Below are 22,718 nucleotides of genomic sequence, written 5' to 3'. Positions count from 1 at the left end.
TTCTGAGCTCTTCCTGAAGAATTCAGCTATCCTTTGGGCTTGGGGAAAAAAAGATTTTGCCAGAAGTCTTGGATAGTTTGAAATTGAGGTAGGAGCAACAGTAAAAACTCCATGTTTTGCTTATGCAGAAGTGCAAAGCCTTGCTTTTCTCTTAGAACTAATTGCAGGAAGGCTGTTGCAGGAGTAATATTGATTTTGCCAATTATGCCCTATTTTCACCTTTCCTTTTTAATTTAAGCTCCTGAGAACTCAACTGATGGCTGAGAATTTAGTAGGTTTCTTTCTTTCCAGTGAATTCAGCCATATTAAAACGTTCTGTAGGCGAAGTTGCTTCTTTTCCTGCTTTTGTAACCCTTGTTGTCTTAGTTTTGTTTTATATTGTACAGATGCAGCTTTATGATTTAAATAGAATAGTTCATCTCCGGAAGATCAAAATCTGTTTTATTCTTTTGATGGCACTGTCTTGACTGTCTCTGTAGCAAGAAGTGATGGTAAAATTTTCTTCAACTAAAATAAACTGATAACTTGTTAATCTCAATGTAAAAGAAAAAAAAATACCCTAATATCTTGGCTGCAGTTGTAGAGAAAAGTCTCCTTTGTGATTTAGATCACTGTGATAGGGAATGACAGTGCTTGGTGCTGTTGCCATTTGAGTGTCTGTCATTACTGCCTGTAGGGTTCCTCAGTCATTGCAGTGCTTGGCTGCCACGATGTGCGTGCAGAACACAGTGCTGCCTGAGTTTTCTTCTGTTCCTTGCAAGTTCCTTCGTTTAATCTTAAATAAGTTAGAATATTATGAACAGGAAGTATGAATTCACTGAATATTTCGAAGGATAAAATTATTATTCTAGCTTCTGATATGTAAATAGATTTGATTCTTGATACTGTGTTATGATCAGATTAGTCAAATTTATTCTCCTTGTGATGTGGGGAGGAGCAACTTCAACATCTTAGGCTTTTTACTGTGATACTTCATTTAAATTTAATACATTCAAAGGATATTGAAGGCTGCTGGAGCAGTAACTCGTGGAAGAGCCAATTCGTAATGTTTTAACCTGTTTTGCAATGGTGAGATTTTATCCAGGGGAAAGCTGACTACCTATGGAACAAATGGAGGAAGTTGTAGAGGAATGGAAATGCAGCATCAACAGCAAATCTGTAAAACGGAGGCCCAGAGCTGTTCCAAATAAAGCTTGCTGTGTGGCTGAGCTGAGGAGTACATGGGAGCTCACTGTGCTTTTGGCACTGAGGCTTATTTGGCAGCCCACCTGTCTTCTCTTGTCTTGGCTAATGTTCTGTCAGTCTGTGCACTTACATAGGGACCGCTTAAATTTCATTTATTCAGTATCTACCTGAAACTGTGATACAAGAGAAACTGGAAGTTATTTGTCCTGTGCCACAGCAAAGTAAGAGACCCTCATTGGTTTTCTGAGCAATCTACTGCTTTAATACTATCTATTAAAATTGTCATACAGTAGATCAATTTGTCTAAGTTTCTATTGCTTTAAAAAAAAAAAATCCTCTTATGTAAGACCAAAAAACTTAATCGTGTTTCTTCGCAAGGTTTATTATTTCAGTCTGATTCATTTCCTGTTTTTCTGCTAATGTTCTGACAAAAGCAGAAACAAGTATCCTTCAACTGTTTGTAAACCTAGAAAATATGTAATTCACTGTAGGACAAGTGGTTGTGTATGGCTGTAAGTTGTGCAGAGGTTGATGCAGTTCTTCCCTTGGCCCCTGGTCATGCGTTTCCTTTCCTGGCTGCCCCAAGGTTCCAGTGTCTGTAGGTGGCAATTCTGCTCAGATATGGGCGAGGGGAGGGTAAGTTGCAACGCGTGTTTTGTTTTTTTAATCACGTGAGGACAAGGAGTTAGTCAGTAAAACTGGAATAACATTAAATTACTCCTTCAAACTCAGTGTTTTTTCGAGCCGTATTTCATTAGACTGTTGAGCTCATTACCATAGAACTTGCTGAGGTTTCACAGCAGTGAGTGGTTTGATATTTATGTAAATAACAATACAGAAGGTTAATGATCAGAAGATGCTAGAACATACTGGCGGGGAGGTTAGCTTAGTCTTGTGCTTGAAAACAGCCTGACAGGAGTTTAGGTTTATGGCTTGGGCACGGTGAGGGATTTCCTGCACCCTTCATCTCCATTGAGGAGCCCGGTGTCCTCTGCAGACCCTGTCCTGGTGGAATCCCGTGTGGCTGTTCCTGGGTTCCTGTGCTTTGTCGTGGGAGTTAGGAAAGCAGACAGGTATTCAAATAGCATTGGACTTTTTTCATGGTTACTGATACCTGGAATGTATTAAAATTGTAAGATTTCAGTACATTTATATAAGATTTATAGTGCCTGAATAAAACAGATTTTTTTTAAAAAAATGCAGCATACGTTAAAGGTATAGTGAAAGAGTATATCTTACATGAAAGCTAAATCCCATTCCTTTCAAGAACATGCCTGGAAACAATAAAAACTTTAGACAGGATATTTTTCATGATGCTGTAGTTCGTGTTGTAATTCACAATTTCACGAATTAGGAGGCAGATGGAAGTTTGCAGTTTCTTTTAGAAAACATAATCAAATGAAGTAATTGTTGAAATGGCTTTTTAATTAAATTTGGGATTGCAGTAGTCTAGTATTTATGTCCTTTTCAAACTTTTATTTCAGAATTAGTTGGATAGTGTAGCAGGCTTTGTCATGTATGTGGCTTCATTTCTTGGTTAAAGAAGACTACTTCTCCAAGGAGAAGCAAAAGCAGAGCCTTCACTCTTCTAAATACTTTCCATAGTGAACATTTCTGTGTAGGTAAAGTTATATCAGGTGCTTAACTGTAGGTAACTTCCATCCAGAGTATCCCGTTTTCTGTTACATGTTATGAAGTTAGTACTGAAATGTTAAATACTTCAGGATTGCCCTTGCCCTTTTTCATCAACTACTTGTCTTCCTCGATATGTGGATCCTTGAAGGGTGGGACGGGCATGCTCTTGGATGGCTTAGAATGCCCCCAGGCTGCCATTACAGACCTTGCCTTCTGCTGAGCAGAGAAAAACTTCAGAGCTCTGTCTTCAGCCACGTCAGTCACATGGAAGACATTATACTGTAAAATTATCAGTTGATTAAAAAGGAGAAGCACAATATTTTGTACTTGTGTGGTCTGTGGATATTTGAGAAAGACTGTGGTAATAAGCTTGAGGAAGGAAAAAACATGCTTTATTTCTGCTCCAAATGGCAGTGGGATTTATAAATGTTTTCAAAGATGGCCATGGTGATGAGAGATAGGACTGGCGTGTTACATATCTAGAGCGCAGGCAGTTGAGAGCATGTTGAGAAGTTGCTGTGGGTTTAAGGCGAGAGGTGATGGAGCTCAAGTCGTGCCAGGGGAAGTTCAGGTTGGATGGTAGGAAAAAAATTGTTCTCAGGAAAGGTAGTCAAGTACTGAGACATGATGCCCATGGATGTGTTGGGGTCACCATCCCTTGGAGGTGTTCAAGAGACATGTGGATGTGGCACTGAGGGACGTGGTTTAGTGGGTGTGATGGTGATGGCTTGACAGGTGGACTAGATGATCATAGTGGTCTTTTCCAACCTTGATGATTACGTGGTTCTAACACTCAGTGCTTAGAACCTGGGTGCAGGAGTCTGGCAGTGGGTGTGACCTCCATGCTAACCAAGGTACGGCACGGCCTCATCTGCCCGTGTGGGGAGGGAGGTCACGGTACATCAGCCCCAATCTGTATAGGAAAAGCGTTGCTTCCGTTCTCTTAATGCTTTGTGTTTTGTAAACTACTCAGGGAAAAGCGTACCTACATGTGTGCAAAGTGCATAGCATAATGGAAGTGGTCTTGGTAGGTCATCTTTTTGACTAGGGCTGCTATCATCAGATAAGCAACGAAGAATTCATCTTTTTAGGAGGTTATGGCTCTGTGTGTACGATATTTGTGACTATCAGTATTTCCTGTGATGAAGTTTGCTGAATATTTCACAATGCAAGGGCAGGCTTTCAGGTTTTTTATTTAATTTCAGTGAAAATGTAATTGATCTGGAATCCTTATTTTGTGGCTCAACCTGGATATTACAACAAACAAAAAAGTTAATGCTCAAAAGTTGTTTCTGAGATTCTTAATGCTTAAGAATATAATCCCTTACAGCTGCTGTCATGAAGTGATACTGTCTGTGTTCTGGTGCAGAGGTATCTGTCTCTTAAAAAGAAACTTCATCTTAATTCCATCGGCAGATTTTTATGAAAGTGTTTTGAGCATTTTCTTTAGAGTAGTTGGTGTGGCGTCTAAATTTTTAAATGTTTCACATATAACTAGCCTTTTTCAGTAGAAGAAAATGGACTGATGGGAAGACTTGCTCACAAGTGTTATCCTTAACCCCTGCTAAGTCATCCAGGCCAACATCTGGGCCAGCCCAGCGTTGTGTGGGTTTGGTTGCTGGAGGAGGACTGGCAAAGCTCAGTGAGGCTTAGCCCTGGATAGCCCTCTAAGCTACCACCCTGCGTTGGCTTCTGCAGGAGCGTGGATTTGTGTCATGGTTCCCTGTGTTCTCCTCTCTGCAGCCCCTCGTGTGAGCAATGCTGCAGCAGACTGTAGTCCTTTTGAGGGAAGGTATTCTTAGAGGTTTGTTTTCCCCTTTAGAAACCCATTGGCCAGTATTAATCAAATCTGATCTGGGGATGGAAGTCTCAAAGAGAAACTAATTCTAGCTAATGCTAGTTAAGTCTTCTCTTTTGGTGTCTGCACATTACTAAATTGTATGAAGTGAATATAAGCGAACATTTTTATGCCCTAGCCACAGAAAAAGGTATTGCTGACTTTTAAATAATTATAGAAAACAGCCTCCATTTTTTGGAAATCGCTGGGGTATAAGCTTAGGATAGAAAATGGTAGGACGTGAAGTCTGTGGCAGCCTCACTTGTAGAGTGTATGCACGGTGTTGGGCAAGGCCCCTGCGGTCTTCTGGGGTGTTTGTTTTCCTTTATACTCATCTCTAGATGTTACAGAGCTGTTTTGCAAATAGCTACTGCTGCCAGTGCTTAGCAGAATCTTTGATTGTATATTGTCCTGTAAGACACAAAGCAGCCCTACAGCTTGAGCAGCTTGCAGCGTCCTTCTTCAGGTGGCAATTTTGGCCTTAGTATCTGTTTCTGATTTTGCAAATTAGGAGAAATAGTTTTCCATCACAAATATTACTATGAAGGTTTCACAAGTGAGCTCTGAAGACTTTGTTTTAATACTTTCAAAGCCGTTAGTCTGGTTAAAAATATCTTACAGACTTGTATGGTATTTGTGAATTCAGTGTTGTGTAACGTTGTTGTAAACCAAAAAAACGTACAACATGTAAGGTATGGGGCCTCATTTATTAAGGAAATGAAGAACGAGGCATCCATGGAGCGAGGCCAGCTCCAGAAAGATCAGTCTGTCTGATCCTTCGGGCAGCTCAGCAGCCAGACCCAGCCATTAGGATACTTCTGTCGGCCTTGGTGCCCTTCTTCCTAAGATCTGGGAGATGGCTGCTGGAGCACTGAGTGCATCTCGACAGCGGTGCTCTTCCAGCCTCTCCTACTGGAGTTTGTGTGCATGATACTGTGCCTGCACTGTATCCCTGCAGGAAGCAGTCAGCTGCTGGGGTAGGAGGCAGCTGGCCTCAATTAGTGCACACATCTGCCTCGAGCAGTCCTGGCAGTGGGGATGACCCAGAAGTGGAGCAAGGATCGGATACTCATCTCCAGCCCTTATACGAGCTGAGATTGGGCCAGTGCTTGCGTTGTGCTGCAGAGCATCCATGGCACAATCAGTAGGTGGGCAGGGGCTGCTGGATGTCATGTTTATGGACTGCTTTCATTGCTATGCCTTTCATTTTTTTAGTACTCACATGTGTGATGTTGAATGTCTCCTTAACAATTTTGTGCAGCTTTTTGTGCTGCTCTGTGATCCACAGAGTGTGAGGTGGTGCTGTGACAGAAACAGGTAATGTATTTAAGGATGAGGGCATTCTGGAGGGCAGAAAAACAGTAAGATTCTCTCTTACATCACTTGTGATGTGATTATGGTGGCCTTGCTGTGTCGTCATATAGAGCATGGCTGTGTTGAGCTGCTGTGTAGCACAGTGAGACACCTCATGGGAAATAATGGATTCTGAATGGAAGAGGTTTCCTCGTAGTGTTCTCGTTTGGGTATTCTAGACAAATTAAGCAGACTGGAAAAGCTGCTGGTAAGGCAGGAAGATAAGGTGGGAGGTATAGGTGTTGGCGCTGCTGAAAAACAGACTTGATCAAAAGTTGTACGTTGATTTACTACTTTGTTATTGAGCCAGGTGTGAGGAAGAAGTAGAAGATGTCACTTAAATCTCTCAGCCTGATCTAAAACAATTGTGTACATAATGGAGAAAAAGGCAACTTCTAAAAAACCTTCACATTTTTTTTTCTTGCTATCTTGAGAATAATTGGTCCCATTTCCCCCTCCCAGTCATTTGTGTGCTGCACTATCATTGGTGAGGTGAAATGAGTGAGTAAACTGTATTTCACCAATGTGCCTGTTATGCAGAGTTATGACTTCACTGGTAACGTATTTTTCACTCCGCCCATTTCATATTTCTTCTGTCTTTCTTCTCTTCCTCCCCTCCTCTGTATCAGCAGCAGAGCTGTCAAGGATTGTGGTTCTGGAGGTGAGTAGATGACTCTTGGAGGGTATTAAATGGGAAGGAGCCAGATTGTATCTGGGCAGTTAAATCTTAGGAACTTGCTAGTTGTTGCTGGCACGTGTTTCTGTTCCGTTGAAAAGCCACAAACAGAGCTGAAGCGGCTGTAAGCTCTAATGGGGAAGTGTGGGCAGATACAAACTACTCCAATTACATGAAAACATATATTTAAACAGTCGTATCTTTCTGAATATAGCTGTTATCTTCTTAGTGTGAAACAATGTCAGCCTGACCAGTTATGTAAAAAGGCTTTGCTCTGTGTGTGTTTCTGTTTGAGTTAAAGCTTGCCTAGTACAAGTAAATAGTGGGAGTCCTGTGATGTGAGACAGAACGGTTCCTTTCAGGTGTGTTCTTGTGTCTGAGAGCGGAATGGGTTTGTCAGATCATTATGCTAGTTTATTTGTCTTCATTATTCATATTCTCTACCTTTTTTGATGTAAAAATCCTTTTGAATGTGTTTGTGCCTTTGTGCGTGCTTAAATTCCGTTGCACAGCTCTCACGGTAATACTGCTGTGGTAGCTACAAGGTGATCTGCCGGAGGATTCTTCTGGCCAAAAGTTTGCAGCAGAGCCTTTCTATCACTGTATGCAGCTCTAAACGGTGAGGAGTCGTTTGTCCCCCTTCAATTTGGTGTTTAAATGCTTTCAATCAGCAGACCTGAAGCTTCTAAAGTATTAAATCATAAGAATTAGTATTTTAATAACTTGTGTTGAGTTGTGATTAGAATGTCTCACTTTTAAACTGTTAGACCTTTTTGGATGTTTCGTAAGCCTCATTTCTCAGGTGAGATTACCGAGTTTCAGAATCACTGAAAAAATGAAGTTAGTCCTTGCTTTGTACAGTGGAAACAGATGTGCAAGTGGAGTTTTCGCAGAAGACTTCCAGTTTTCAGTAACAGTGACTGGGGCTGTGTTATTCTCCGTACTGGCGCAGTTACAGCACATGATTCATTTTGGTCTCATGCTGTAGCAAGGAAACTGCATGCATCTCGCAGCGTAGCGAGGTTAGAGGAGCACGTTTCAGACTGAATACAGAACAGCCATCAAGGATACTTACTCATTCTGTGGAAGTCTCCTTCTGTGTTTCAAAGCAGGCCTGGGGAAAATGAATCTCTTGCACAGATGTTTCACCTTCACTGGAGGCAGCTCTGCGCTGCCTGAAGAATGGAGCTGATGGTAATAGTTGGTTCTTGAAGCTCAGTTCATTTTATAGTTTGTTTTCCCTGGCTGTTTCCCTGCTGTCCCCCTCCAAAACCCACACAGCATTTGTTGAGTTTGTTTCAACAGACAGTGGGAAGGGCTGGCTTGGGATCAGAGCCTGGGTTTATACCTGTGCAGAACTTGCAGCTGAGGGGAAGGGCTCCTGCTGTGCAACTGGAATTTGCTAAAAGAAGTCTCTGGCATTGTTTCCCAGTGGATTGTATCGATCTGATCTTGCTGGGAGATGGTGAACACCATCACAGGTTTGTCCAGATCACAGTCCACTGAGTTGGAAGAGGGTCTCTTAAAGAACTCCTGATAACAGTGGGTACTGTTTGATAATGTCACCAGGTTATCTGGAAGATAAACTTTGCCCTCTGTGAATGTGAAGCTTGAAGCTCTTCAGTTTTCATTTGAATGTCCACATCCTCCCTGATTTGTCCAGTTTCTCTGTTAGACACTCATTTTTCTCCCAGGAGCTGTGGAAGTGAAACGTTGCTATCTTTGAGCATTGCTTGTCTGCAGGTTTGTAAAATTCACATATTAAATCTGTGCTGGCTCTTGCAGCCTTCTGTTGGGGTTCCCCTGGATGACGTGGCACCGTGTCAGGCAGAAGTGCTGGCAGCAGGGGAAGGGGCTGTTTACTGTAAATGTGTGTGGGCAGCTGGGAGTTACATGGGAGGATGGCTTGTGGGTCCTCGAGGGGGTGGACCGCGTGTCTTTTCACCTATGGGTCTGAGGACCTGGCACATCAGCTTTCAGTGAGCGTGACGTGGTGTCCAGATACAGCTCGTTTGGAGAGAGTGCATTCCTTTGGAGGAGAAATTAAAAACATTTCTGGTGTTGGACTGGAGCAGGAGGGACCCCTGGTAGCTGTAAAATGCTGAGTGAATAGAGGAGGTGTTTGAGTTCAGGTCTGAGATCTTACAGTTTTGCATTGTGTTCCCCAAGCAGCCAGTGTGAGGTGTTCTGCGACAGCCGCTGGGACAGCATCCGCCAGCTGCTTCAGGAAGCCCTTCTTCCGTTGTAACGGAGCCGTAGTGCATTCAGGCTGTTGGCTTTGGCTCAGCCTTCTACTTTCAGAATAATTCAGATAACTGTTTCTTTCTTGAGGCATCTGCTTTGTGTTTGGAGATGGACAAGAAGAGAGAGGCTGTCCTGCCTGCCCCTCTCCTGCCCAGGCCGGCTGTGTGGCTGGGTGACGGGGTGTGCTGGTGTGGACTCACTGTGTCCCTGGTCAGTGTGAGGATAGGGACGTAGCACTGCTCTGCTGCCTCCTCAGCGCTTGCCTCCGCTGCTCTGTCCTCCTCTCGGTTCTGGCTGGCGCGCAGTTTACCTGAAGCCTGGCAAATAAACCAGCTGCACGGGGAGGCTATGCTCCGTGCGGCCGAGCCTCCCATCTGAAAATCAGAATCTGTCCTCCCCCTCTTCCTGCTCTGCTGCGTTTGTCTCCAGACTGGGGAATCTGTGCGAAGTCCCCGTCGCGCTGTGTGTGTAACTGCTGCCAGAGCATCTGCTGGCAAGGAAGGGCTGACGTCAGCAGAGCCGGGGCGAGGTTTAGCATTGCGCACATTCAGTCACCTCGTTCATCGTGGATGATGGCTTGTTGGAACCGAAACAGAGTTTGCAGGGGAGATAAATCAATGTGAACGCCGTTTGTAGCCTGATCCGCACTCTGTCTTCTGAGGGTAGAAAATGTGCCTTACAACTGTGCATTTTCCCATTTGTTTGTTACAGACATCGGATTATTTTATAAATATTTGTGCCTGACACAGTTGGCTTGCAGGATGCTGCTTTCAGTTATTTAGTGGGTTTGGTTTAAACAGCTCTCTGGTGTGTGGAATGACGATATTTTTCAGGAGCAAACTAAGTGCGTTGCTTGGGGTTTTTTCCCATTGTTAACACTAAAGGTTTTTAAGCAAGAAAAATCAAAAACCATCTGTCATTTGAAATTCAGTGATTAACTTACAAGTAGGAAGAAGGCGGGGGCTTCAAGGCACTCTGTGCGTTTATGATCTACCAGAGAAAGCAGGATTTTATTTTCAAGATAAGCAGAGGACTGTCTTTATTACTGCCGGTTAAACAAGTATATCTGACATGGAAATAAATACAAAAGCCTGCGTGTTAGGTTCAGCACAAGGTGCTTGTTTTGTCTGGGGCGCGTCTGGTTGCAGGCAGTTCGGGAGAGCTGTGCTTGAGGCGATCAGAGCAGAACGCAGTGTCAACGTGACAGACTCATACTCAAGCAGGAGGATTGCAGCTGATTTAAAAAAAAAATAAACAAGAGCTGTTGGAGTTTTTACAAACTGTTTACTTTGTCTTTTCAAGAAAAATTCATCCTGACACGCGAGGACTTTAGATCAAGTTCAGGTTAACTAGCAGTCTTGGCCCGAGGCAGTGTGTTCTGCACTAATTCCGTTCACCAGATTGGATGTTTCCGTGATCTAGGAAGCTTTTAAATCTGACTTCAGATTTTGTTTTGTTTTTAAGGCTTTTTAAACACTATATGGGGTTGAAGGCACAAACCAGCGTTACTGTTTGAAAACCACAAAGCCTGCCTTTACCTCAGAACCTGAAATAGCACAGTTGGAAGTTATAATTAGTGTTGAAGCCATTTTCAGTAACGGAGAAAATAAGCACAACAGCTTTTCTAGGAATTGTATTGCACTTGCTTCATTTTGTTTTTCTTCTTGCGATTGTATGAAATGGGCAGTATGTCACACAAAGGTGCCTGACCGATGATGCTTCCATAGCTGCTGGGGAGAAGCTCTTTAGGATGGTGCTGTGTGAAGGGGAAGGTAACAGCCAAGCAGGTGTGCTGACAGAGCTGCTGGAGGGAAGGTGTGAGGCTGCGTGGGGCTATGTAGGTGTGCGTGCAGAGAGGGGAAAGTGCTTTGTGATCCCCTTAGAAGCATGGAGGCAGGGAGCTGTGTTTCAGAAGTGGGGCCTGGCCGTGGGGATGTAGCTTGCCAGTTCTAGAAATCACAGAGTGAACAGAACAGTGCAAATATGCCATGACCCAGTGTTACTCTTCTTTCCACCAGCTGCTCACTGAGCATTACTGCTGCACACCTCAACCATCAGAGGAAAATTATTATAGGTCCCATACATTTTTTTTCTGTCTTTATATCCTAATATTAAATGTATTAAGCACAGCAATAAATCCTTGAGTGTTTTTAAAAAGTTTAAGCAGCGTGATACAACTTGCTGATACTAGAGAAAATCAGGGCATTGCTGGTGGCATTAGCTCTGCATGATGAGTGCGTCGCTGGCGTGCAGACCTGTGCTGTGTGGGAGTGCTGTGAGGATTCACCACCCCTGTGTTGCTCTCCCTTAATGGTCATTAATGACGCACTGAGGACCAAGGAGGTTTCACAAGAGTCTCTGAAGCTGAATAGGTGCCCTTGCACTAGTGCTTCTAGCTGCTTCAAACAGCAGAGTTCTGCATAAAGGAAGTCTGCTTAGCCCCAGGTCTGCATTACAGTTACGCTGCACTGCTGTCAGTGGAAAAATATTTGGAAAAACTCGCATCAGCCAGGCTAAATCCTGCTGCATGCTGACACAGCGTGTTTTTTTGGCATAGTGTGTGATGTTGTAGGTGGTATAACTGTGCTGGCAAAATAGCTTCTTCTGTTGGAGTGTACTGTATTTCCAGCATAGGTGCAGCATCAGATGTCCTTCTGATGGCCACCATTCAGCTTTTTCTTCCTTTGTGCTTTTAAACTAGCATTTGCACTATTTGTAATGCCTGTGGAGTCCGTCTGTAATTCTGGATCGTTCCCCTTGTCTTGCCCCATCTGTGCTGAACAGGCTCTATCTTTTCAGCCCAGTCTCTTTCTAACCGATTTCATCTCAGTGGGGCTGGAAGAATCCTTTCCATTCTTGTCCCCAAAATAACGTGGTAGGGTTGAAGTTTCCACCTCATCTTTTGGTAAGCAGAGGTCTGTGTGTTTTATGACTGGCTGCTTTGTCTTTGCTGTACCTCGGTGCTGTTCCCATTTCTCCCTGCTCTAGGTTAGGCTGTGTGATAAGTTCTGTGATACTTCTCCGCTTCCTGACGCCAATGGTTTTTCTGGAGGCAGCGAGTGTTTCCTGTCTGGAAGCTTGAGGCAGTGTTCCTGGCAGGAGGGATTATTTTTGTTTCCCTGGCGAGACCTTTCCCTGTCTTTGTTTTTGTCTCTTTCTCTCAGTTGATCGTTCTGGTTTGGTCTTAGTCTGTTTTTAAGATGGCGCAGTTTAACTAGAGCTGTCCCTGAACCAAAATCAGTCCATGCAGGACTTTGTAGTTAATGTTTGTGTGTTGGCATGGTGAATTCCTAGGCCAGGCTGTGGCGTGTTACACCAGTTTGTGCACTGATTTCATTTCTTGAGTGAACAGCGGTGGTTGGCTGTGCTGGTGCAGGGATGCTGTCTAACAGCTTGCGGCATTACGGCATCCGCCATGGCAGAGTTGAGAAGCCATAGTGGACCTTCTGTGGACCTTCTGCCGCTGGCATGGCTGCCATGGGTTGTTTGTTCAGGTCCCCATGTTTTCTGAGTCTCCCACTGAGTTATGTTTATCACAACAAGTAGTTGCTTTTTAAGGAGCCTTCTATCAGACGGAACTGTATGCAGAAGCTGTTCCCGGGGCTGAGATGCACTTCAGTCACCGCATCTTAAGTTGTGGTGAGCTGTCCCAGTGCCTTGCAGGAGCTGTGACCTGCTTTGGATCCATGACATGGTGAGGCAGCACACCTGGCTTAGTCTCACAGAGTTCAAAACCTTTAATCTCTGTTCCCTTTTAAAGTCAGTTTTAAGTATTTTATACATGTTATCTGCGTATCCATTTTGATAATAATGGATAAAATAGCAATGGAGAGTTGGAAAGTCATACCTGAATACTTTCCAGCACTTCTTATTTTGAGAGAAAGATATTTCAAGATTAGTATGGTATTTTTTTCTTTTTCTTCCCCACCCTGAAAATAGGTGTTAGGTCTGCCAGAGAGAATCTGGAAGGGAGCTGGAAGATGCTGTCTGCCGGTCAGCTGCTCACTAATGCCCTGCCTCAGTGCCAAACTGCTGGCTGCTGCTGCCAGACTGAGCACTCAGTCGGAGCCAGGACCTGAGTTCTGTTACCTCTTCTGTACCCCGTCTGCCATCTCTGCAGTGTGGTATGCGGGGCAGAAGCTGTCCAGGCTTCTCTGGAACTCCTGCTCTTGGTTTCAGATCCTGTTGCTGCAATATTTGTCCCGCCTTACAGCAGAGTATGTGTTACTTCTGTTTTAGAATAGAACACACTCTGAAGTTTGCTTGAAAACAAAAGTGTCTCTGAATTTGGTGTGTGGCCATTGCTGTCTGATCAGGCATGACTACAGGCCTGAAATTACATCTGCATATTCTGGAAGTTTGCAAAAGTCTGAGTTATTTTCATTTTGGAGCAGTTTTTCTGTAGAAATGACCTAAGCACTCAGAAGTGTTGCAATATTTTCCACTTGCAGTGTTGGTAACGCTTGCGGAACCCAAACTTTCTGTTATTATTTCACCTATGTATTTATTCTGGTTGTTTTGCAGTATATAATTTAGAATAAAAAGCAGCTGAAGTAAATCTCAGGGCGCTGGTCAGTAGTAGTTTAAAGAGCAAAACCCAAAGTGGGGAATACTTGCTTTGGACTATATGCAGAGCTTAAAAAAACTCCAGCATTGAGTTTTTGCTCTGAGCAAAGAAAACATGCTTTGGGATTATTTAGATGTTGCCGATCATTTGTTTTGTTTCATTTATATTTTTCTTAACAGTGCGTGAGTGAAGTATCTGGGTCTGTTAATACCTTATGAGCATTCTCAGAAGGCAGAGTTTAAAATGAAGTTCCTTAGCTCTTTCGGGTTGATTGCACTTAGAGGTGATTAGGAATTTAAAAGCAGAATTTACAGTATATTCTTTTAGGGTGAGAAAGAGTTTGGTTTTATGTGGTTTTGAGGTTTTTTTTGTTCATTCTGTGTTTTTTCATTGTTGTTGCTATTGTTTTGTGGTGTTTTGGTGTTCTGGGTTGTAGTTGTTGTCCCAGGCATGGCAGACAGTCATTTGTCTGTCCTTTGTCTGAAGGATTTGCTCACACAGGCCAACTTTCTTATTGGCTTGATGGACAGAATGAGTATCAGGTTAAAATGAAAGTGTTAATGCAGTTGGATTAAACCCACTTCTCGGTGCATCAGCAGCTTGGGCAGTTTTTAATCCCTCAGTATTGCTTCCACTTTCCAGACCGCCAGCCGGCCAGATGTTTTAGAGCATGACTTCAGCATCTATATATATAAACAAATCACTCCACGGAAGTGAAAATAAATGCTCATCATTGCACAAAAAGAAAAAAATTGCCTGCATGTATGCAAGAAAGCATTGTGTCTGTATGAGGATTTTAATGGTTAAAATACTTCTGGTGAAATTCTGTTTTTCTCCCCCCTGTTTTTTTTCCCTTCAGGGTTTCCAAGACTGTTTTGTGTTGGCTGAATTTGATGTACTTTTGCTTACAGTAGCACCACAGTGCATAGAATCTTTTTGTTGTAGAATTCTTTTTGTTGGTGCAGTAAGAGGGCATGGCTGGGCTAAGACTGCTCTGCTCAGTTAGATAAGAGAAAATTGATGGTGTTAGTCTTCCCTGCAACAAATGTAGGCTGGGAGGTTCATAAACAGAGCCAAGTCTCTCCACTGAGCTGTTGGTTTTGGTCAGCCATTGTGCTTGACGTATCCAGATGTAATGCTACTGGTTTGGAAAATTGACGTATGTAGAATTTAAGGAATTCTGTTCCATTTGTCATCGACCGTACATTGTGGGCCCTTACAAGAATATCAGCAGACATTGACCTTACTGTGGCTGACCTTGCTTATAATCTGCATCTGTGGCATCTGAACTGTAGAGGAAAAGATGCTTCTCTTCTAAGCTGCTTGTGTCTGATTGCGGAGCGTTCTTTTGGGGTGTGAAAAGACAGTGACCAAAAAGCATCACAAAGCCCTGAAGGAGCCAGGTTTTGGGGAGGCCCGTGAACTGCTTGTTCTTCTGTGCAAGTGCTCTCTGCAAGGATGAGGGAGTGGTCGTGTCGGCACTGGCAGCGTCACTCCGACTTTCAGAATGAGCTGAGCAGCCTGCAGGACTTCCTTTCCTAACAGCAGCTGTCACGGACACATGATACAGGATGTGTTGCGCAGTCAGTTCTAAGGAAGAAGCCTAACTACTGAAGGCTTTTCTGCTGTTAGGACTGGGTGGTCATGTGCTGCATACCAGTGTGAATTTTAAAGCAGAACATGATATATCAGTTAACTTCTGACAGTTCTGCAGCGGGTGCTCTGCAGGACTCTATATTTTAACTCCTGCCAGTCTCCTGACTTGAGTGGCCGGTCAGAGGGACTGTCCCGGGCTCCAAGCCCAAGTAGGTCTGCTGTCTGCGTGCTTCATTGTCTTAGGAACAATCGTGGCTTTGTTCTGTAAGTGAAAATAACCGGATAATTGACACAAGGTTGTAAAGAAAAACGAACTGCAGTCAAAGTAAACTGGGAGGTGACAATGATAACTGTGTAGCATTTAGGTTTTTAAGAGATTAACATATCTGTGCCTCACAAGTGCTATTCATATTTAATAATTGTATAATTGTAGCTGTTAAAACCAAAATTCTTTTATGACATGATTTGGGGATTTGAAGTAATACTCTAGATATGAAGTTGATAAGAGAAACCACAATGTTTCTCTTTAATGTTTGTTGTGAAAGGTATTTATAAACAGGTAGAGGTCTTGTTCATGCTTCAGTGATTACCCAGCTGGGGTGTAGGTTATCAGCTGAAAAGAAATGCTGCATGTCACCTAGGAGCAGTGCTGGCCTTCCGCTTGCTTTTAGTATCTTGCAAATATACTTACATTTAATTTTCACAAAACTTTTTTTTTTCCTAACCAATCCTAGTTATTAGAAGCCAATTGTCTGTGTTGCAGAAATTTTGGAGCAGGCTGCCTAGTGGGGTGACTGAATCACCATCCCTGGAGGTGTTCAAGAAACATTTAGGTGTTGTACTGAGGGACATGGGTTAGTGGGAAATATTGGTGGCCGGTAGATGGTTGGACTGGATGATGTTGTAGGTCTTTTCCAACCTTGGTGATTCTGTGATTCCCACATGTTAGAGCAAGTCCTTTTCCTCTTGGGAGATTTCTCGGTTTTGCTTGTGTCAGGCAGGGATAAGGGCTGCCCACATTCTCCTCATCAGTGCCATGCTGAGAGGGACATGGCCGCCATCTTGTTGGCTCCTCCAATTGCCACAAGCACCAAGGTGGAGTTGTCAAGTGCCTGGTGCAGTGTTTAAAAGCAGAAATGACTTTACTGAAACAATTCAGTTTGTTTAAAATGATATGTAATTTTTGAGAGTTGTGGCGGTTCTGAAGGTTTTGACAAACTTGACTTTAGCCAAATGTGAATCTGGGAGTCCCATTTCTGAAAAATGGCTTCTGTGCATCCATCATTGATCTGCCATACAGAGAAGAGAGAGCCTAATTAACTAAGTAATGAAGTAATGTGCACTTTGAAAAAGAACTGCTGGTAATAGGAGCTCTGGTAACTTGAGTAAGGAGTGGTCTCTGTGCCTGAAGTGAGGCACTCGTTCGTGTGTGTGTGGAGAGGGGGCACAAATGTGGAGGTATCTTCCTGCACAAACGTCTGAAAGATCAGAGTTACTTTCTGCACAGATCAGTTTTGTAAAATGTAAGCTTGCCAACCTGGTGCCCTCTTTCTGAAGAAGAAAACCACAATGAAGGAAAATTTACATTAGTATACACTTAGGATAGTTTTACGCAGCTCAGTGTGAGGTGAATGAATTATTTAGGTCAGTTTGACTTTGCATTTTATATTCTGGCATACTGTAATACATTGTTGTAAATGTTTGGAAAACATAGGGTTTTTTTTTCCTCTAGATCTGAGAACTTTCTCAAAGCTTGGGAAATGTTTTGATGCGAATCTGTTAACTTGCTTATATTGAACAATCTTATTAATTTAATCCAAATAATTAAACTCTTGAATTTTACCTTTTATTAGAAAGACATCCCCCAAAACCCCACAAACTGAAATTAAATATCTTTACAATCTTGTAAGCACCGAATGGCATATATGTCACTAATTATTGTAGTTTTTGAGGGAAAGCGCATTGAACTGTTAAATTCTTGGAAAGCTGTTCGTCGCTCTGTTTTAATTCTCTGTGCTGCCAGACTTTGGGTGAACCTGTTCAAAGGCAGTAGGGCTGTATTCTTTTAGAAATCATGAGACAAAAGTACTCCTTTTTTTCCCCCAGTTTAAAATCTATCATAGAATGAAGTGATGTGTAAAGAATCCCTGTTGAAGCCATAAATTTGATTTGGTATTTAGAAATCCTGTGCATTGGCGTTTAACTTAGTAGCTTAAGCTTTTGCACACGTTTTACTTCTTATTCCATTTTATTTTCACAGTTCTTACACTGTGGAGTAAACAAAAATGACAGTGTGTTTTTCTGATGCTTTCTTTAGATATTTGCATATGCTTGTATGTAAAGAACATCATAAGCTAGAAATTCCAGGATACATAGAAGACAGTAGGAGATGTTCATTGGAAGAGGGAGGCAGAAGTGAGCCTCGCATCTGTAGGTATGTTGTCAATGGGTGAACTTTGAGCTCTGGGCTTTTTTGCTAAAGCTGTCTGCAGGTGGAGGGAGTGCATCTCACACAGCAGCTACGGAGCATGGGTGTTGGGGTTTACAGATGTTAAAGGAAGCTGTTATTCATTGGTTTTGATCAATAAGTAGCTTTCAGTATACCAACATCAAGTTGATGGTTGGTTAAATTGTCAGGAGGAAGAGATGCCTATGATGAAGGGTGCAACAGAAAAAGTCAAAATCTGTAATTTAAGCACCAGTAGCATGAGGGAGTATTTAAGGATTTTTGTGATGATGTAGCTGCATCTACGCAGCATCTGTGTTTATGTTGTTTTCTGCTTTCGTACATGAATGTTTAAGCCTGTTCTCGTGTTGCAAAACTGCATGTACAGCTGGCTGGGAATGCCTTCTTTATGACTGGTGTGCCAAGTTGTGTGTGTGAAGAGCAGGCAGCGTTCTATGCTGCTGCCTCTGTGTTTGAAGGAGTTACGGACAGAAGGTGTTAGTCTTCTGCAGAAAATTAGCCTGTGGAATTAGGACTTTATTGCTCTTTTCTTGCAAATTCAGTGGGGTTAAACTTGGCAGTCTTAGAGCATTTCTTAAAAAGTTGTAATATTGGTGAGGTGCTAAGGTTACATTGCAGAGAGCCATACCAGAAGACATTTTTCAGTCATCTCGAAGTAGAAAACTTAATTTACAAGGCTTTCTCATTTCCTTTCCCTCCTCCCTCATTATATGGTTAGCAATAGCATTTACTTAAGGCAGCATGGCCAACAAGAATTATAAAAGGGAATAAATTGGGTGTAAGTAGAGGTAGTTTGCTGGGGAAACCTATTGAGGGAACACAACTGAAGGGACAGACAGAAAATAAGTGCTGAGCGATGTCTAGAAATGAGTTCTGTCAATAAACATCATTTGTGCTGTGGAAAGTTGTCTTGTGGTGGTCTGTGGCATGAGGGGAATGCAAAGAACTGCTAGAATCTTGATTTGCGGTGGGGTTTTAGGCATGGCAGGAAGCCAGAAACATGTTTTTATGTAATCTGTAAGTGCTTTTGAGGAAGTTTTGAAGACAGTGGTGAAATATTTTTAGGAGTTGGGTGTTTGTTAATCCCTTTCCCATATTAATTGCTTGTGTATTACGGGTCGGGGAGAGTGGCACAGAGTTTGGAATGAATGCTGCTGCTCAAAGTCAGGTTACTGACATCTGTCATCCTATTTGTGCATCTCAGCTCCTTTGAAGTCTTTTGATTTCACAATTTGACTTTTCACGCAGTGTATCTATTCCGTATGGGCTCGTTGTTACTGGAATAATGCAGGCATTGTGTTCTCCTGCTGTACAGAATGAAATACTTTTCCTTCTTCTGTCAGCAAAAATGTGCAGATGCTGTGTTGGGTTGGGCAGCATGAGAACTGTCGAGGACTCCATATTACACTAGCAAGGCTTTTGTGCTTCTGTTCAGCTCTGATTGTAATTAGCATTGTAAGATTGGTCTTCATTTTTCTCTGTAATAAATCATTTGCAGAGTCTTTTCAACACTCATCTTCAAATGCAACTAAAAATGACAATCCAAAATTACTACATAGGAAAGAATATGGCTTTTTAAACTAACCTCATGCACTTAAATCTAGAGAGAGTAATTGATGATTGTCTCAAAGTAACTGGCAGCTCCTCTGTTTAATAGTCTTGACAGAATTTCAGCCTTCTTTAGAAGAGTGATCTGCTGCTTCTGAGAGACTGCTTATTGGATCTCATTACACGAAGAGAACTGTAGGACTTAGTGGCTTCTTTAGAGCATGGGAGAATCTGTTTATTTAAAAAAAAAAAAAAGAACATCTGGTTAATCACCAGAACTGCTTGCTCTTTCTTGATTTTGTACATCTGTTGGAACTGACAGAGATGGCTGTAATATGCATTCTTGCCTCCCCAGAGAAAGGGAGGGGGGAATGATCATAGTTTTAGACTTGGTTTACTGTGTTTATTTCCTACTTTAGTTAAGGAAAAAAAAAAAGGAAACAACACCACCTTGCTTGAAATAAATGCTTTGATTTCTGTTCCTGTCCTGCATGGGTTCTTCTGACTTGATGAGGATGGCATTTTCCACTGTCCTGGTAGTACCAGCATGGTAGTATAAATGGTACTAAGTATGTAGTTAAAATGTAGCTGTAATAATACTTTTCATAGAATCGCTTAGAATCGTAGAATAGCTTGGGTTGGAAGGGACCTCAAGGATCGTTAAGCTCCAGTTGCCCTGCCACAGGCAGGGCTGCCAGCCTCCATACCTAGTACTAGACCAGCCTGCCCAGGGCCCCATCCAACCTGGCCTTGAACACCTCCAGGGATGGGGCACCCACAATCTCTCTGGGCAGCCTGTGCCAGCACCTCACCACTCTTGGTGAAGAACTTCCCCCTCATATCCAACCTAAATTTTCCCTCCTTCCACTTAAAACCATTTCCCCTTGTCCTGTTGTTATCTACCCTTGTTAAGAGTCGAATCCCCTCCTGTTTGTAGGCTCCCTTTAGGTACTGAAAGGTTGCAATGAGTTCACCCCGTAGCGTTCTCTTCTCCAGGCTGAACGAGCCCAGCTCCCTCAGCCTGTCTTTGTAGGGCAGGTGCTCCAGCCCTCTGATCATCTTTGTGGCCCTCCTCTGGACCCTCTCTAACAGCTCCTTGTCTTTCTTGTACTGGGGGACCCAGACCTGGACGCAGTACTCCAGGTGGAGCCTCATGAAGGTAGAGTAGAGAGGCACAATCACTTCCCTCTCCCTGCTGGCCAGCCCTCTTCTGATGGAGCCCAGGATACCATCTGCTTTTTGAGCTGCAAGAGCACACTGCTGTTGTGTGCTTCTAGACATATAAACTGAATTTATCAAAAGAAGTAGGCTGTGGGATTTGTGCATCTTTAATATATTTCAGATGCTACCTACCAAGTGCAAACAGTATATATAATGTAATGTCGATATACTAGACAAAAGATTATTCCCTTTTATCCCTTTGGGCTTTTTAGTCCCTTGTGAGAGTCTTGAAGGGCAAAGGGGTCCAGGAAGGCTGGACGTTCCTCAAGAAGGAAGCCTTAAAGGCAACAAAAGGAGGGCCAAAAGGAGAATCTCCATCCTTTATTGGATGTAGTGGGGAACACTGTCATCAGATGATCCCAATGGGGATCATCTTGAGTGTAATCACATGGCATGTATGGCACAATCAGGCCTAGCCAGCATGGGTTGATGAAAGGCAGGTCCCACTTGACCAACCTCATCTCCTTCTGTGACAAGGTGACCCGCCCAGTGGATGGGGGAAAGGTTGTGGATGTAGTCTACTTACACTTCAGTAAAGCCTTTGGCTCCATCTCCCTCAGCATACTCCTGCACAAGCTAGTGGGTTGTGGCTTAGTCATGACCCTCTTCCTTGGGTGTAAAACTGGCTGGATGGCTGGGCCTAGGGAGCGATGGTGGAGTTAAATCCAGCTGGTGACTAGTCACTAGTGGTTGTTCCTTGGGGGTCAGTATTGGGGCCCTTTTTTAATATCTTGACTGATTATTTGGATGAGGGAATTGAGTACACCCTCAGTAAGTTCACAGACAATACCAAGTGGGGAGGAAGCATTGATCTAAGGGTGGGAAGGCACTACAGAGGTATCTGGACAGGCTGTATCACTGGGCTGAGGCCAATCGTGTATGGTTCAACAACACCAAGTGTAGGGTCCTGCACTTTGGTCGCAACAACATATGTACACGCTTGGGGCAGAGTGGCTGGAAGACTGCATGGACGAAAGGGATCTGGGGTTGTTAGTTGACAGCTGTCTGAACGTGAGCCAGCAGTGTGCCCAAGTGGCCAAGAAGGCCAATGGCATCCTGGCTTGTATTAGAAATAGTGTAGCCAGCAGGACCCCTCACTCCTGTAAAGACACTGAGGTCTTGGAGCATGTCCAGAGAAGGGCAGTGAAGTTGTGAAGGGTTTGGAGCACAAGTCTTATGGGGAGTGGCTGAGTGAACTGGGATTGTCCAGTCTGGAGAAGAGGAGGCTCAGGGGAGACCTTACACTCTCTACAGCTGCTGAAAGGAGGTTGCGGTGAGGTGGGGATTGGCCTTTTCTCCCATGTAACAGCTATAGGATGAAAGGGAATGGCCTTAAATTGTGCCAGGGGACGTTCAGGTTGGATATTAGGAAACATTTCTTCTCCAAAAGAGTGATGAGGCATTGGAACAGGCTGCCCAGGGAAGCAGTGTTTTCCTGCCATGATTCTATGATCATTGAGCAGTGTTTTCAGTTTCACCTTTTTTGCTTTAGATGAGAGTATGGCTTAGTTCATTTAAAGAGAAACCATGGCTGCAGAAGTGCTGAATCTAGTTTTGGGAACAGAAGCAGGTGAAGCGTCTGAGGCCCTCCCCCTGGGAGGGGTACTCCCAGAATGGCTGTGGGGTCTCCTCCTTGAGGATGCTGAGAAGCCTCCTGGCCATGGGCCTGCTCTGGGTGTCCCTGCTGGAGCAGAGGTGGGCCCAAGGGGCACAGAGGGCCCTGTGAACCTCAGCCGTTGTGGGGTTCTGGGATTCCTTTTGGCTAGATTTTAGGTTGATGATGTTCTCTTAGGAGGGGAGGGTTTGTTAAGTTCCTGAAACTGGCTTTATTTTAGATAGACCCTGGGAATAAAAATAAGAATTTTTTGATAGTGTACCACAGAGATTTTCCTTTATCAATTTGGGGAAAAAAAAAAAAAGAACATGGTGGCTTTTTAATTTTTCCTTTTTAAGAAAAAAAAAAAAAGGCTGTGTGACCTGAAATACAAGACTTCTTTTTAACAAACCCAGGAGATGTATTGTGCTTTTCTTTCAAATTCTGACACCTGGGGTGGGTAGCACTCCTCCTGTACAGTACAGCTGCCCAGGGAGGGGGCATAAACATGACCACCCTGCCTGACTGTGGTCTAAAGGGGTGCGGCTATGCATGGCTGCAGTGGCTGGGGGCTGCCTGGGAGACTTTTCTGTGCCTTCTCTTGGGGGGACTGCTGCTTCCAGTGTCTTGGCCCAGTCATCCTGGGGTCAGGGCTACAAAAGCAACTGACTAAGAATTCATCTTGCACAATAAAGCTAGCAAGAAGTGGCAATATTTGCATATCGGTGCAAGTTAGTGGTTTTGGTTGGAGGTGATCTGCTACTTATTGTAGCAGTCTTCTCTGTCAAGAAAATG

At 43.4% G+C, this 22,718-nt stretch overlaps 1 protein-coding gene across 8 annotated transcripts in view; it reads left to right on the top strand.

The window, feature by feature from the left end:
- Window positions 1-22,718, top strand: part of RNF19A (ring finger protein 19A, RBR E3 ubiquitin protein ligase) — a 59,431-nt gene that overhangs the window by 15,194 nt on the left and 21,519 nt on the right. Inside the window, exon 3 of one of the 8 annotated variants that reach the window (XM_021387239.1) lies at window positions 17,411-17,527. The exons of 6 other annotated variants lie outside the window; for them this stretch is intronic. The gene's annotated coding sequence lies outside the window, so the exon portion shown is untranslated. Of the gene's footprint in view, window positions 1-6,120; window positions 6,219-17,410; window positions 17,528-22,718 lie in introns of those variants that run through there. One more of the 8 variants, XM_021387240.1, reaches the window with a different exon arrangement.

The sequence above is a fragment of the Numida meleagris genome, chromosome 2 (genome assembly GCF_002078875.1).
Source record: "Numida meleagris isolate 19003 breed g44 Domestic line chromosome 2, NumMel1.0, whole genome shotgun sequence".
In the NCBI taxonomy this organism is placed as follows: Eukaryota; Metazoa; Chordata; class Aves; order Galliformes; family Numididae; genus Numida; species Numida meleagris.
The sequence above is the reverse complement of the archived record's forward strand: the minus strand, read 5'-3'. Positions and strand labels throughout refer to the sequence as shown.